At 43.1% G+C, this 11,303-nt stretch overlaps 1 long non-coding RNA gene across 1 annotated transcript in view; it reads right to left on the bottom strand.

Annotated features, from left to right (window-relative positions):
- LOC135096729 (uncharacterized) overlaps positions 1-6,224 on the bottom strand; it is a 16,747-nt gene extending 10,523 nt beyond the window's left edge. Inside the window, exon 1 of the long non-coding RNA XR_010264972.1 lies at positions 5,073-6,224. This is a non-coding gene — a long non-coding RNA (uncharacterized LOC135096729). The remainder of the gene's footprint in view (positions 1-5,072) is intronic.
- Positions 6,225-11,303: the final 5,079 nt, after the last annotated feature.

Raw genomic sequence — 11,303 nt, 5'->3', positions numbered from 1 at the left:
CAGACTCGCAGTGACAGACACGCAGTGACAGACTTACAGTTCAGACACGCAGTGACAGACTCGCAGTGACAGACTCGCAGTGACAGACACGCAGTGACAGACACGCAGTGACAGACTCGCAGTGACAGACACGCAGTGACAGACTTACAGTTCAGACACGCAGTGACAGACTCGCAGTGACAGACTCGCAGTGACAGACACGCAGTGACAGACACGCAGTGACAGACTCGCAGTGACAGACACGCAGTGACAGACTCGCAGTGACAGACACGCAGTGACAGACTTACAGTTCAGACACGCAGTGACAGACTCGCAGTGACAGACTCGCAGTGACAGACACGCAGTGACAGACACGCAGTGACAGACTCGCAGAGTACTGCCTGGTGGTGACAGACTTACAGTTCAGACAAAGCTTACAAATGTGGAGTAAATTTATTGATGTGTGTCTAATAAATTAATTATCTAGTAAAACTAAAGCAAATAATACCACGTATTCATTTCCCCTCAAACTTACACAGCGTCATGTGTCTAGAATTTAGGGGAAGGACAGGGGGAGGCAGCGAATTTTACATAGTGACTATGAAGTACAAATACATAGTAAATAAATAGCAAACTGTGAATGGTGGAATGTTACAAACTTCGTAACGACTGATGAGTGACTCAGTGTGTGTGTGTGTGTGTGTGTGTGTGTGTGTGTGTGTGTGTGTGTGTGAGGGATGAAGAGGGAGATGGAGAGGAGGCTCATCACCCTTGCTTGTTACCTTCACCCCAACTCCCGATGCCTTAATGCTGGTGGTGGTGAGAGAGAGAGAGAGAGAGAGAGAGAGAGAGAGAGAGAGAGAGAGAGAGAGAGAGAGAGAGAGAGAGATTGTAATGCGTGTGTGGTGTGGCTGAGTAATGTCGTACATTGTTACACTTTATTCCCATTTCACATGATAGAATTCAGTGCTTCCTCCTTAAACACATTTATTGCGAATGTTTCCATAATTATACAAATAATAATATTGAAAAATATGAACCAACAGCGCTGAGCTCTTCTTATCGCATGAGTGTTCCTGTCGTGGCCAGTTTCCCCTGGTATAGTGAGTTGCCGATGAAAAGATTTTCACAGAGGAAGTGTAATATTAGCTATTGTTTTATTATTATTATTATCAATACTATTATAGAGGGCTTTTCGATGTATTTCTTACTAGAATTTAATGCAATGAAGTATTAGAATAAAGTAATTTTCTTTTCACATTTGCTAAGCATCTCGAAAATTTATAATACTGATCCATAAGTAGTAAACTGGCATTGTGAACATTTCTGAACCTAAGTCCTACATAGTACTGTGGCAGGTCATCAGTTTGGTAAGAGTTTGCCTTCGAAGTAAGAAGTAGTGCTCCTTCCTTGCTTGCTCCGCGCTGATAAACACTGTGCCAGTGTTTGTGTTTAAAAGGATATTATAATCAAGTTTACAAAGCCTTATTGCTCTGTGTGCTGACTGCTGGAGCAGCTGAAGAATGGCGTCACACAGCAGTGAAGTGTGGAAATATTTCATGAGTAAGTCAAGTGACCTAGCACAGTGTCTGTTGTGCAAGAAAGATTATTCACGAGAGGGACGTGGAACTACATCTTTGAAAAACCACTTGAAATCTGTGCACATAAGATTTTCTTGGATTGAAAATGAAGATTTTTACAGAATTGCAACATATATTGACCCAGGATACAAGAGTAAATTCTTTTCTTCGTCTCACGTCACTGATCAAGTAGAATCATCACTTGCCAGAGTATGTGAGGAGCTTCGTCAGACGACTATTCTAGAAGAGGAAGATGAAGAACCAAGAAGGAAACGAAGAAGAGATGATATGAGTGAAACACCTTCCACCTGTGGAACATTAGATGGAGCAGTGACCTCTATTCTTGCCTCCAGCAGTGATGATGAAGCAGAAAACTCATCTGTTGTATCTTTACTCATAAAAGATATTGAGAAACATCACAGGGAGAAAAGAATAAGTAGAACAAGTCAAGATAGTTTGCAATGGTGGAAGACAATGAAGACAGTCTACCCTGATTTGGCAAAGGTAGCTTGCCAGTATCTCTCCTGTCCACCAAGCAGCGTCCCTAGTGAGCAGCTGTTTAGTAGTGCTGCCTTGATATATGACGCTAAACGCAATCGGCTTTTGCCAGAAAAGGTAGATAAGCTACTGTTTTTTAAAAGAAACTTGCCCATCTTGAACTTTAAAAATTAAGTAATATATATGTGTTTATATTATCAGTTCAACCAGTTGGTTATAGATTTATAGTTAACCACTTTCAAAAGGGTGGAGGTTGGGGAAAGTGGTCGGTGCGATGCACGACGAGTTGAGTCCACGTCCCGCATCCTGGTAACGCACAAAATGTGTGGCTGAAACTCCTCATAAAACTTTATTATAACAAAAAGTACTTCCACTTTACTTCCACTGGTAAACTCTGGAACTCCCTTCCTGCGTCTGTATTTCCGTCTTCCTATGAATTAAATACTTTCAAAGAGAGAAGCATCAACTACTGAGACACCATTCCAACTCATTTGGCAGTACGTACGTACGTACGTACGTCGTATTTGGGTTCTCACACCTTGTTTTATTTGTTACTTCTCCTGCTGTTTGCATGGTCTGACACTGAAGCAGGCTTTTTTTTTTGTCCTCTTGGTCTGAGCGTTTGACGTAAAAACATCCACATCCGCATTTGCATCCGCATTTAGCAGAGACTGATATCCGCATCCACATCTGCATCCACAAAATGGCATCCGCATATACATCCGCACCCGCGGATGTCTGAAATTCGACATCCGATACATCTCTAGTACACAATCCTCTCTGAGTACAGATAAACGCTCCTTGAATCTCTCCCTAGAACAGTACGTATAACTGCTTTCATCAACCGTACAGCACACTGAAGCCCATAATTAATGCTACCAGAGAGAGAGAGAGAGAGAGAGAGAGAGAGAGAGAGAGAGAGAGAGAATGGGCAGCCGTAGGCCTTACTAAGATTACTCAGAATATCACCAAGGAAACAGTGATAAATGTCCGCTCCAGTGAACTTCTTTATTCACTTCCATTCAGTGCCAGACAAGCGGATTACACATCCTGCGACCTTTTAAGTGTGTGTGTGTGTGTGTGTGTGTGTGTGTGTGTGTGTGTGTGTGTGAAGCCGTGTATGAAATCAACTTGGGAAACAATACACATTAAATACGACAACCGGAATTCAATATAATGAATCTCACGCACGCTGGTTCCTGCGGCTTGTTCTTTGTACATTTTTCTCTCTCTTTTTTGTATCTCTAATGTGAGTTTATTTGCTTTCTTTTTTTTTTTTTTACATATTTTCCTCGTTATATTAGATTAGGCTATGCTAAGTTTGATTTTTTCCTTGCTTTGCTTATTATGCCCGCATTTTTTTTTTTTCATTGTACCACATGAGACTACTCTACCCTGAAAAGAACATCAAACATTGGTCTAAGCCAGATCTAGCGGCAAAATCGTAACACTGGCAAAATTAAAACGGCATCAGCTGACCAAATTTATTAAAATAAGTTCCTATTTACAATGAGAATTTTATGCCGACTTCTGCAGACGGTTTGATAAATGTACGTTGCGACGATCTAGCAATGACAAAATTCATGATAATGGTATGGCACCCCTGGGCACTGTCTGTGACACCCCAGGACGCCGCGGCACGCACTCTGAGAAACACTGGCCTTTGCTATGACAAGCGCGCGTCAGTGATGGGTCGCTCTCTCTCTCTCTCTCTCTCTCTCTCTCTCTCTCTCTCTCTCTCTCTCTCTCTGTTATGTTATGTTTGCAGTGTTATGAACACTTTGAGGCGCATAGAACAAGCTGCCTGAATGCCAGTACAAACACTTGTGAAGGGAATAATTTAGTGAGCCAGAAATCCAAGCCCACATCAGCTGCCACTCCCGTCACCTCCACAACAGGTGGTCTGGGGCTTGTGAGTGGAGTGGTCTAGGAACACTTAAAACTACACAAGGCCTCCTCCACCCTGCCACTCGGAAAACATTTGGCATATTATCCTCGCTCCTCTTCCTTGCAATGGATATAACATAGCAGTATTTGTTTGAATCATTCCCTTTCTTCTGTGTTGTGTGTCTAAAACGATTACATGTTCAGTGAGCCAGTAGTCTGGACACACGGAAAATGTATCTTTTAATCATTATCTTTCATTCATTCTTGTTCGATAATGTCTGCCTGCATTATGATCACTCCTCGTGTCCACTCAGTACTATCAAGTCAATTGGTTCTTCTTTTGACACTCATAGTCAAGATATGAACAAAAAAAAAAAATGTAAAATAATATTGATGTGTCCAGATTTTGGGTCATCCTGTATAAAACACATTTAGACACACACACACACACACACACACACACACACACAGTGTACACTCACCACTCAGACGGCGTCGCTGATAGCCGGGCAGGAGTGGTTCGTACTTGCCAAGGAAGTCATCATCACTACACCGTCCTGCCGCCACGCCTACACCTCCCTGCCACCACCAGTAATTTCAGCATTTCCTCGCTCTGCACCATTACCACCATGTCTCACCATCGCGCTGTACACCATTACACCTCCCGCCACCATGTCACGCACCATGGTTGGGAAAATAACTAATAAAACGTCAGAAATTCACATACCATTGACACGACACACAAAACAAACATACCGCCGCACACACTGGCCTGCGCGCGCAGGATGACTCTGCTGTGACGTCATGGCGCGGATTTCAAAATATTATTCTCCTCATGTACGATTATGAACTGAAGTCTCATTTCTTGGCGTGTAGAGGTTAAGTAAACATTTCGTAGGCAATTAAGAGGCGCTGGAATGTAACGATGATCCGTAAAACACGTTTTACTTTTCGTGGCAACCTTGGAGAGGTGACAGGCATGCCAGCCAAAGTGATGAACCCATCCAGGCAGCACCCTTGGCTTCCTTGGTGGCACCGTGGACGCCTGCCAGAAATATGTTCCTAAATTTACAGTGCGAGGAGAAACAGTAGAAGTTTAGCTATGGCAACCATTACTGCCAGGCTCACCTCTCTTGGTTTGCAGTCACTTGGTACTGGGGCGAATGGTACCCATACTCCTCCTTGCCCCTCCTCCTCCTCTTCCTCCTACACACCCGAGTCTAGGGGCAAGGCTTGGAGGGGCGCTAAGGATACCGTGGTGTATGGAGGTAATAACAATGCACTTCCACCCGCTTCACCGCCCTGAGTGTGTGTGTGTGTGTCTGTGTGTGTGTGTGTGTGTGTGTGGCGGCGATCAGAGACGAGTCACAAAGCTGTATAATTGATGTTTAACCGTTTGACTCCCACTTGGTACACTTTTCCCTAATTACAATCACTCTGAGACATTTTAGAGACCAAGTGGTTTGAGTACCAAGTGTTTCGAGAACCAAACGTCCTGCGGCTTATTTACACTCAGGCCAATCTGCCTTGAGGATCATCTGACCTGAGGCCAATGCGACCTGATTACCTTCCGCTCCAGTACCAAGTGACTATGCTCCCGCCTCTCCCTGCCCAGTAGAAACGGCGAGCTCAAGTGCGTGTGAAGACCAGTTATCTTGTTTAGGTCGTATGGTTGTTCAGGTCTTTAAATAGCAAGTATGTAGTGATCGAAAAGTAAATTCACGAGAAGTAGTACATCTTGCTAAACTGCTTTTGTGTGCTTCACAGGAATATGGTGATTGCTTGAGTCAGATACTGCATCCTTTTAAAAGGGCAGTTTCTTAGCAAACGAGCTATTTCGTTTCACACATGTCACATATCCACCTCCGCTTTAACTAACCGATTTAACGCTCTGCAATGTATGGAAGGCTGGACCATTTAATAGACACCACAGTGTGTGTGTGTGTGTGTGTGTGTGTGTGTGTGTGTCCAAGTCTGTCACATCTTGAGAAATCTTATGATGTCAAAGAAGGGAATGGCAGTCATCGTGGGGGACAACACAGTGAAGGACGGACTTTCTTCTCCCTGACGTAAAGACCCACCGTTCTCTTCAGCTGAAAAGGGAAGAAAGACCACTCAGTATACAGAGAAAGAAAAATGTATTTGTACCAGCAACACCACCACCACCACCACCACCATCACCACCACCATCATCAACAACAAGAACATACTTGGCACTGAAAGATGAAAGTACAAGCCAAATTCTATTCTGATGTGTCATTGTAAACAGTAACCTTTCCCTGGCTCCCCCGATTCCTCCCCCCTTCACAAACAGCACTAAAAGTCTCTCACTGCAAGACGACAGTAGAAGAAGAGCCGCGTGTTGGGACCGCGATGAGAGGGAGGCAAAATTGATACTCGAAGCCTTTCACCGAGCCAGGAGGGGCGACCCGGGCACACAACACGAGCGTAATCATATTTGTGGCGCCGTAAACAAGGTCCTCATCACCTCACAGCGGAGACGTGATCTTTCGCTGTTATCCTTCTCTATTACTTCATATTCAACAGTTTCCTTACAATTATTTCTGAATCGATGTTCTTGTTGGTATTCTCGCTTTATTCTTTCTTCCAGGTAAAGGTGAGGTTGAGGTTATCTTTTCCTGTTAGGTGGATTTCTTGCTCTCAACTTTCTTGTCACTTGTTTCTCTTTACTGGGTTTCTTGCTTTATCTTTCTCGTTACCTGTCCTTTTTAGCTGAATCTCTTGTTTTTACCTCGATACCTGTTCCTGTTGTGTGATGTCTTGCTTTATCTTATCACCTCTTCCTGGTTGCTGGATCGCTTGCTTTTATCTTCTCCCCTCTTTGTCGCAGGTGGAACTCTTGCTTTTACCTTTTTTTTTTTTATTACACAAGTACACACGAACCACATCGAAAAAGGTTGAAAGGATCGTGCAGGTTACAAATATCATGATCAGAGATGAGTTTTGAGGTGGGTGTTTTCGTGGTGTGTGGATCAAAGCAGTGTATATAGTATAGCAGTATAGCAGACTCTTTTTTCCTTCTCTTTTAGGTTTGTGTCTTGCCATGTCTTCTCCTCAAGCTTAATCAAATGTCTAGCACAAGTGTAGATTATAATTTTGAAGGACAGCTCTGACAGCAAATCAAGTGCTCGAGCAGTTTAAATATTTTTGTGCCTCTTGCGTAATTTGTAGTCAGGAGAATCGTCTGCAGTTGAAAATAAGTAACACGTGTCAAAGAAACTAATTGCTTCTGTTGGCGAGCGTTGCTAAAAAAATAGTAAATGAATATATATAGATAACTAAATACGTAAAAAGTTAGATAAAGAAAATAAATAAATAAATAGATAAACAAATAAAATAAATAAGTAGATAAATAAATAAGTAAATAGTTAAGGAAATAGATATATAAAAGGCAAAGTAAATAACGAGATGAACAGATTTGTAAAAATAATAATAATAAATAATAAAAAAATCCTACTTGTAATTTCTTGTCTTTAAAGCATGTAAACACACTGAATCTTTCTTTTTAAAGTATATGAAACAACAACAATTCTTTCCTTTGAAGGTAAAATGGCCGCCCATCCTTCCCTTTAACCCCGAATGAAAGACATTCCTCCCTTCAGAATATGCTAAGGGCCCTATCTTCCCCTTTAAAGTGCATAGACGTCCCCGGTCTCTATTATAAAGCACATAGAGAGCCGTCCATCCTTCTCTTCAATGTACAAAACACCCCATCCATTCTCCCGTAGTGTTAAGGTCACTGTTTCACTCTTCACAGTACATAAGCTCCATCCAATCTTTATTTTCAAGGCACGGAAAGGGTTGCTCATCCTTCCCTTCAATCCTCCTTGCCTGAGTCATTAACTTGCGGATCCCAGACACGCATCGTTCTCTCCGCAAAGGCTGTAATATGTCACGCAGTAAAAATAGTGCTTCATTAGGTTCTTCTCTTTGGCGGAGTCCGGAGCGGCAGCCTCACAGTGACTCTCTGATGTGTGTTTTTCATCCCAGTCATGTGAAGCCTGCTCTCTGAACTCGCCCATCAAAGGAACCGCCTTATTAGCAGCGTGTCTTATGCCGCACCGCTCAGGACTCGCCGAGGGGACGCCGGCTGACGACACGGGTGGGGAACACAGCGTTGGATTCATAATAGCAAGGACTTATATGGAGAACATGGCGTAGTGGTCTTATCAGTAAGGACACGGTGTAAAAGAAGGACTGGACATTCGCCAAGGGACCATGGGGCTAAGAACACTAATGTGAACACAACTTGGCTCATAAAAGTAAGAACGTGCTGGAACACAGAGGTGGGGTCATAACAGTAAGAACACGAACAAGGGACATGCAGCAGTGGTCATAACAACAAGAACACGTACAGGAGACACGGATTTCGGGTCATAACAACAAGGACACGCACGGGAGCATATATCTGGGGTCATAACAGCAAGAACACGAACAAGGAACACAGAGCTATGGTTATAATAGGAAGACCACGTACAGAAGACACGAAACTAGGCTTATAACAGCAAGGACACGTACAGAAAATACAGAAATTGGGTCATAGCAGCAAGGACATGTACAGGAGACAGGAAACTATGGTCATAACAGCAAGGACATGTTCTGTTTTTCACCTTCCTATGGCATGAGTTAATTCAAAGGTGAAGCATCAGGAAGCATTCAAAAGTAGATTGGAGACTTTTCTTCCATATTTTCAGGGAAGCACCAATGTAGCTTTTTCTTCTTCCTCCTCCTGCTAATAAGGTCTTATACTCCTGACCACCATTCTTCGTAAATAAGAAGGAAAAAAAAAGGATAAAGCATTTTTACCAATTCGCATATTATATGCGAAAGTAAAGAGAGAGAGAGAGAGAGAGAGAGAGAGAGAGAGAGAGAGAGAGAGAGAGAGAGAGAGAGAGAGAGAGAGAGAGAGAGAGAGAGAGAGAGAGATGGGGGGAGGGGGTGGAGGAGCAGGTGAGGGAAGAGCGACATCACGAGCACCGCACACTCAGCAGCGTCACACTGGCAAGGCATAAAAAAAAAAATGAAGGGTTCACGACACGACACACGCACTGTACCACTGCTGCACAAGTCCTCACATGCACGCCCACTGACACAGCACGGCGATGGTCATGGACGCTCTAACGAACCTCCGCGTAATCACACACACACACACACACACACACACACACACACACACACACACACCTCAACCAGTCGGGTTGAGATGTAGAGTATAATTTTGAAAGACGCTGACAGCAAATGGGTTCATCCACTAGTAGAGACTTACAGAGTATCATTTTGAAACATCACTGACAGCAAAGCGGTTTTTCGAGCAGTTCAGACTTTTGAATGCCTGCAATTTATTTATTTTTTTTTCGTTCATTAGTGTCGTATAGTTAATACCTGCAACTTTATTTTTACTCATTAATATCGTATAGTTACTCTTACAAAGTAATGCGTCATACTCTCATTGGTTAAATCAATTAGTCAACCAATCATTCACGAAAAAGGAACGAAAGTTTGCTGCACTGTAAAGGAAAGGAGATACAAACGATAAAAAAAAAAAGAAAAAAAAACACTTCTGTGAATGACTTGATTCATCTCTCAAAAAGAAGTCAGAGTAAAGTAAAGAATAACAAACACGGTGTGAGGTGCTCCCCCTTCCCTCTCTCGCCTCAGACAGCTCAACAGAATCCAGCAGTGAGCTGCCCTGATTCAGAGCTCCGGCCATCGCCCCGCCCTGGACACACGGGCCATCGCAGTGCTTCACAAGATCCTCACTCAAGTGGACACTCTCCGCTCCCCAGCACACACCACTCCTCCTGCCACCAATGAGAGAATGAGACGTCGAGACTTGATATTCCGCCAGCTGTGGCTAGGTCGCTAAGGATGTGGTGATGGCAATGGTCTTGGGTGGTGGTGGTGGTGGTGGTGATGATACCGATGGTGATGGGGGTAAGTGTTGTGTTGGTGTTGATAGTGGCGGTGGTGGTGGTGGTGGTGGTGGTGAGCCCTGCGTAATATTAAAATGTGTGACGGTGTGCCCTGTCCCTGCCACTCATCATTCACCAAGTCACACATTTTCCAGCACGGAGGACTGCCGCGCTGCAGATGAAGAGCTCCTCGTCAACAACGGCAGAATCAGGCGCTATATTAATACATTATAACCGAGACTTTCACGAAGAGTAACCCAAAGCCGAGATAACTGCGCGGCTTCCAGGAGGCGGCCGACAGTGAATGGCGGCGAGGGGAAGCTTGGAGGAGACTGAAAGACGCTTTGATAATCCTTAAAGCCACGAACAATACAATGTGTATTACACATTGAGGAAACTTATAAATAAGGGATCGTACACTAATGAAATATTTACCAACTAGATTACAATAGTAAATGACAAGCGTTGCAGCGCAAGATGAAACAATCACCCGAAGAGTCAAGTAACACTCAACAGAAGAGATAACTACTATTTCAAAAAATGCAACATAAAATTTATTGAAGATCATAAACTAATGAAATATCTGCCAACTACATTAAAAGCAAACATTACCGACAAAATTAAATGAGAAAATTCATAAGATCCACTAAAATAAATAAATAAATAAAATAAAAGATTGTATGAATACGAACAAAATAACAAAGGTAGTAAATAATGAAAAAAAAAAACCACTAAACAAAGCAATTAAAACCATGAAAAAATGGTCTACAATCACTTGGAGGTGGGGCAGATGGCACTCAGGTCATATAGGCCTCAGGTCAGATGATGCTCAAGATAGATCGTTGTGAGTGCAATTAGCTGACAAGACGATTGGTGGTCGAGACACTTCGTGCCCAGACTTCTTGGTCCTCACACTTCTGTACTACAGGGTTTGTGAAGGCAGCATATGGATCCACACACAATAATATAATGTTTACCAAACCACATCCACCAATCCACTCAACCAAATTACCCACATATCCCCCAATAAAGAAGAAATAAACTATGCTTTTTTTAAGGCAAACTGAAAGACAGGAAGATAAATTAACGAACTCTCCTTCCTCTTTAAATAAAACGTTACCAAGGAAATCAAGTGACTGCAGGGACACAAAAACTGGCACACTTTTTTAGCGAGCAACCAAGAAAGTGTTTGCTCCCGCTCAGGTCCGCTCGCTGTGAAAGGAGATGAATGTTTGAACTCCTTTCACTGGACCAACCTGCACTGGACAAATGAACACCCCTCCCTCTCTCTCTCTCTCTCTCTCTCTCTCTCTCTCTCTCTCTCTCTCTCTCTCTCTCTCTCTCCCTCTCTCTCTCTCTCTGAAATTGATTGCATTTACGTGTCTTTACCTTCCTCCGCCACACTAAATATAACACATCTAGTAGA

This window comes from Scylla paramamosain, unplaced genomic scaffold (genome assembly GCF_035594125.1).
Source record: "Scylla paramamosain isolate STU-SP2022 unplaced genomic scaffold, ASM3559412v1 Contig6, whole genome shotgun sequence".
NCBI lineage: Eukaryota > Metazoa > Arthropoda > Malacostraca > Decapoda > Portunidae > Scylla > Scylla paramamosain.
The sequence above is the reverse complement of the archived record's forward strand: the minus strand, read 5'-3'. Positions and strand labels throughout refer to the sequence as shown.